Consider the following 6,043-nt stretch of genomic DNA (forward strand, 5'->3'; position numbering starts at 1 on the left):
CCATTCATCCGTAGCCTAACAGTCTCCCAGTCGGAGAACACTTCAGCGGTTCGGGACACTTGACCTCGGACCTTCGGGTGACCGTCCTCCAAGGAGAAAGTGAGGTCTGCAGATGCTGGAGATCAGAGCTGAAAATGTGTTGCTGGAAAAGCGCAGCAGGTCAGGCAGCATCCAAGGAACAGGAGAATCGACGTTTCGGGCATAAGCCCTTCTTCTTATGCCCGAAACGTCGATTCTCCTGCTCCTGGATGCTGCCTGACCTGCTGCGCTTTTCCAGCAACACATTTTCAGCTCTGACCGTGCTCCAAGGTGGACTTTGGGACAGGCAACTACGAAAAGTGTCCGAGCAGAGGCTGATAGCTAAGTTCCGTACCCACAGGGATGGCCTCAACCGGGACCTGGGGTTCATGTCACACCACAGGTGACCCTGTTTGCACTATACACAGAGAGAGAGACACACACACGCAGAGCCTCTCTCATACACTCCCACACAAACCCTCTCACAGACTTTAAACCCCTTTACACTCACACATACACCCACCCTCTCACAGACAGTCATAAACCCCCCCACCCCCCACTCACATACCCACATGCATACGTATACATATAAGATTGTGGGGTGAATTTGCACTTGTAGAATTACATTTTATTTTGTTCAAAAACTGCATGAATCCACGTAAGATTTTGTAAATCCATTTTTTAGATTATACAGTCAAAGTCATAGAGACGAACAGCATGGAAACAGACCCTTCGGTCCAACTCGTCCATGCTGACCAGATATCCCAACCCAATCTAGTCCCACCTGCCAGCACCTGGCCCATATCCCTCCAAACGCTTCATTAGAATCAGTCTGACCATTGTGGCACAGACAGCCTCACAGGCAGCTAATACCTTATCTGGGCCGACATGACACCAATTATTAAAGTTCACTTGAGAATGTAACTTTTAAAAAAAAAGTTTTGTGATTTACATATGAAAGAACTGAAACCAACATGGTCATTCTAAAAGATCAGAGACTTAACAAACAATCCAGGTCTTCTTCAATATAAAATTTCAGTTACATCACACGGTAAACATTTGCTATAAATTCTGTGTCTTACAATCTTATTCTCCACAATCACCTGATGAAGGAGCAGCGCTCCGAAAGCTAGTGCTTCAAAATAAACCTGTTGGACTATAAGCTGGTATTGTGTGATTTTTAACTTTGTACACCCCAGTCCAACACTGGCGTCTCCAAATCATGACCTGATGAAGGAGCAGTGCTTTAAAAGCTAGTATTTCCAAGTAAACCTGTTGAACAAAAATCTGGTGTTCAACCAAATAGAAATGTTGGATGGACTCATTGCTGATTGCAGACTACAAAATCCTAAGGTCATCGCCAACTGGGTCAGACCTGCTGTGGGATTGGTGGTTTACCCCGACCAAACCTGTGTTGTACCAGGCAAGGCAATCTCTGGGAGATCGCACTCCTCAGGGATTTGATTGCCTACATGCAGGACAGAGAACGGATGCCTCCCTTATCAGCCTGCAATAGGAGAAGACCTTTGACAGGATATTGCACACAATCATGTAGGATGTACTCTCCAAAGTGGACTTTGGGGAGGGAATCTGCAATTGAATCCAATTGCTCTACATCAACATTATTAGTGGAGCCTCAATCAAGGGGTGGGAATCAGAAAGCTTCCTAATCAGATCTGGAGATGGGTGGCATGGTGGCTCAGTGGTTAGCACTACTGCTCCACAGCATTAGGGATCTGGGTTTGATTCCAGCCTTGGGTGACTGTGTGGAGTTTGCACATGTGTCTCCCGGTGTCAGTGTGGGTTTCCTCCCACAAGCTAAAGATGGTTAGGTGAATTGACCATGCTAAATTGTCCATAGTGTTAAGGGATATGTAGGTTTGGTGTAGCAGTCAGGGGTAAATGTAGGGGAATGCATCTAGCTGGGTTACTCTTCAGAGGGCCGGTGTGGACTTGTTGGGCTGAAGTGCCTATTTCCACACTGTAGGATTTCTATTTTACTATATAAAGGAGTCAGGCAGGGCTGCCCACTGTCTCTTGCCTTATTTGTGGGTTGTATAGAGCCTTATGGCAAGTCCCATCAGGAAGGACGTGAGCTTGAGAGGGTGACTACTCCAGGCAATGGAGATCTGCAGGTCAAAGCTTCCCGAGACATGGACAGTATCGTTGTTTTCTTCCCAGATATGCTGTCAGTTTGAACTGGCCACTGGAGCCAAGGTAAATCGAGGCAAGGGCAAATTCTTTATAAACTGGGCTGACCGATCCTTTATCCCCTTCACAGTCAGGTCAGATTACCTGAAAGGGCTGGGAATATGGTTCAGATGCAGACAAAAACCTGTCAGGTTATTAAGTTTTCTACAATATGTAATGTGTCGGCTCTGCTAGGTGAGCTTTCAGGGCCTCAGCCTTATTTGATCTACAAATGATTTCCTCCATTAACTGGATGCTGCCATTAAGCCAAACAAATTTGCCTACCACACAAATGAATAGTGCAATACATAAGTTTCAGTGGATGTGTGATGGCAAGTGTATAAGTTATTAACACCAATGAGTGGTGGGCAGTATCATGTCACATTGACTCATTACAGTGGGCAGAATACTGATTTTGCTAGACTAGCCATGCTTGCATATACCAAGAGTTACATTGGAAACCAGTTTAAGATTAACATATAGGCTCGCAGTGTAATGCATTTGCATGTGCTAGAAGCTGCATAGATTAATCTGCAGTGTATATAGAAAACCTATTTAGAACTAGTTGCAACAATTCACATAATCATTTGGCCAATTCATGTTGTGGGTGTAAGGACATTGTGCATCTTTGACAGCCCATATATGAATGGACTCACTAGATTATGATGACAAATCCTACCATATGTATCGCCAGGTAGGTTAACACCATTATGCAAGTCCAACAAATGCCTCTGCAGTTTGCTCTCAAGTATTGCTGTTCAATCATGTGCAGTGGCAGGTCCAATTAGGTAAAGTTGGAACCATTGTTAAGCACAACATGCACTTTGTGTAGGAAGTTGCAACTCTTCATGACAAAAAGAGATCAGGAGATGACAAATGCTGAGATCATTGCAGGAGAGAGAGGGAGAGAGAAAACCTGCACAGTTACTGCTTTGCTGTTTGAATTCATGTATTGCTGGACATTGGAGTACATCTGGGAAAATTAACAAAGAGTGAAATTCACAACTGATCTTGGAGGAACTGTTGGGCGAAGTTCACAGAACAGAATCAGATAAGTTAATCATTTTAATAAGTGTGGCCTACAGAGAATCGGCAGTCGTGAGTAGAGTGGGTTCTTTCTTGATTATAAGTTTTTGGAGATATGTCTCTTGATTAAACTTAAAGTATAAGCCATAACTATTAATTTAACCTGGGGCAGTGTTTGTAGAGGAATAAGACGGTGTTATTTTCTGGGTCTGTAAACTGTGAAGGAGCAAAAATGGCCTTTAATAGAGTGGTATGTACTTCTTGTCAGATGTGGGAGTTTAAAGAGAGTTTAAGGATTACTGCAGATTATATCTGCCAAAAATGCTGTTGGCTGTGAATCTTATCAGATTGAATGGATCGGTTGGAGAGGCGGTTAGAAGCAATGAGGAATTTGCAACAACAACAGTATGTGATGGATGGCAGTTATAGGAAGGGGGAAAAGTCTCACATACTCATACATAGATGGGTTAACTCCAGGAAAGGTAAGAGAGGTAGGCAGTAGTGCAGGAGTCTTTTGTGGATATACCCATTTCAAACAGGTATGCTGTTTTGGAAAATGTAGGGGGTGATGGATTCTCAGGGGAACATAGCATGAGCAGCCAAGTTTCTGGAATTGAGATGGCTCTAATGCAACGAGGGGTACATCAGGTTCCAAGAGATCAATTGTGTTAGGGGATTGTCTAGTCAGTTTCTGTGGCCAGCAGCGAAAAAGCAGAATGATGTGTTGCTTCCCTGGTGGCAGGATCAAGGATGTCTCAGACAGGGTGCAGAATGTTCTCAAGGGGGAGAGAGGCCAGCAAGAGGTCATTGTCCACATTGGAACCAACGACATAGGAAGGGAAAAGATTGAGATTCTGAAGGAAAATTTAAAAAGAAGGTCCTTGAGAGCAGTAATATCTGGATTACTCCCAGTGCTACGAGCTAGTGAGGGCAGGAATAGGAGGATGGAGCAGATGAATGCATGGCTGAGGAGCTGGTGTATGGGAGAAGGATTCACATTTTTGGATCATTGGAATCACTTTTGGGGTAGAAGTGACCTGTACAAGAAAGACGGATTGCACCTAAATTGGATGGGGACTAATATAATGGCAGGAAAATTTGCTAGAGCTGCTCGGGAGGATTTAAACTAGTAACGTGGGGGGGTGGGACCCAGGGAGATAGTGAGGAAAGAGGCCAATCTGAGACTGGTACAGTTGAGAACAAAAGCGAGTCAAACAGTCAGGGCAGGCAGGGACAATGGAGGATTAATAAATTAAACTGCATTTATTTCAATGCAAGGAGCCTAACAGGGAAGGCAGATGAACTCATGGCATGGTTAGGAACATGGGACTGGGATATCATAGCAATTACAGAAATGTGACTCAGAAATGGGTAGGACTGGCAGTTTCTCGTTCCAGGATACAAATGCTACAGCAAGGATAGAAAGAGAGGCAAGAGAGGAGGGGGAGTGGCATTTTTGATAAGTAATTGCATTATAGCTGTACTGAGGGAGGATATTCCCAGAAATACATCCAGGGAAGTTATTTGGGTGGAACTGAGAAATAAGAAAGGGATGATAACCTTATTGGGATTGTATTATAGACCCCCTAATAGTCAGAGGGAAATTGAGAAACAAACTTGTAAGGAGATCGCAGCTATCTGTAAGAATAACAGGGGATTTTAACTTTCCAAACATAGACTGAGACTGGTATAGTGTTAAGGGTTTAGATGGAGAGGAATTTGTTAAGTGCGTACGAGACAATTTTCTGATTCAGTCTGTGGATGTACCTACGAGAGAAGATGCAAAACTTGACTTACTCTTGGGAAATAAGGCAGGGCAGGTGACTGAGGTATCAGTGGGGGAGCACTTTGGGGTCAGCGACCATAATTCTATTAGATTTAAAATAATGATGGAAAAAGGTAGAGAAGATATAAAAGTTGAAGTTCTAAATTGGAGAAAGGCCAATTTTGACGGTATCAGGCAAGAACTTTCGAAAGCTGATTGGGGACTAATAAATTATCTGCATTTATTTCAATGCAAGGGGCCTAACAGAGAAGGCAGATGAACGCATGGCATGGTTAGGAACATGGGACTGGGATATCATAGCAATTATAGAGACATGGCTCGCAGGTAAAGATGTTCGCAGGTAAAGGGATGGCTGTAAAATGGGAAGCTTTCAGAAATGAGATATCGAGAATCCAGGGAAAGTATATTCCTGTTAGAGTGAAAGGAAAGGCTGATGGGTATAGGGAATGCTGGATGACTAAAGAAATTGAGGGTTTGTTTAAGAAAAAGAAGGAAGCAAATGTAAGGTATAGACAGGACAGATCGAGTGAATCCTTAGAAAAGTTTAAAAGAAGCTGGATGTCTTGAAATGGGTAAAGGTGGACAAATCCCCAGGACATGAACAGGTGTACCTGAGAACTCTGTGGGAAGCTAGAGAAATGATTGCTGGGCCTCTTGCTGAGATATTTGTATCATTGATAGTCACAGGTGAGGTGCTGGAAGACTAGAGGTTGTCAAACGTGGTGCCACTGTTTAAGAAGAGAGATAAGAACAAGCCAGGGAACTATAGACCGGTGAGCCTGACCTTGGGCAAGTTGTTGGAGGGAATCCTGAGGGACAGGATGTACATGTATTTGGAAAGGCAAGGACTCATTAGGGATAGCCAACATGGTTTTGTGCGTGGGAAATCATATCTCACAAACTTGATTGAGTTTTTTGAAGAAGTAACAAAGAGGATTGATGAGGGCAGAGCAGTAAATGTGATCTATATGGACTTCAGTAAGGTGTTCGACAAGGTTCCCCATGGGAGACTGATTAGCAAGG

This window comes from Chiloscyllium plagiosum, unplaced genomic scaffold, assembly GCF_037043375.1.
Source record: "Chiloscyllium plagiosum isolate Xiang-an unplaced genomic scaffold, Cpla_swu_hap1 HiC_scaffold_17, whole genome shotgun sequence".
Lineage (NCBI taxonomy): Eukaryota > Metazoa > Chordata > Chondrichthyes > Orectolobiformes > Hemiscylliidae > Chiloscyllium > Chiloscyllium plagiosum.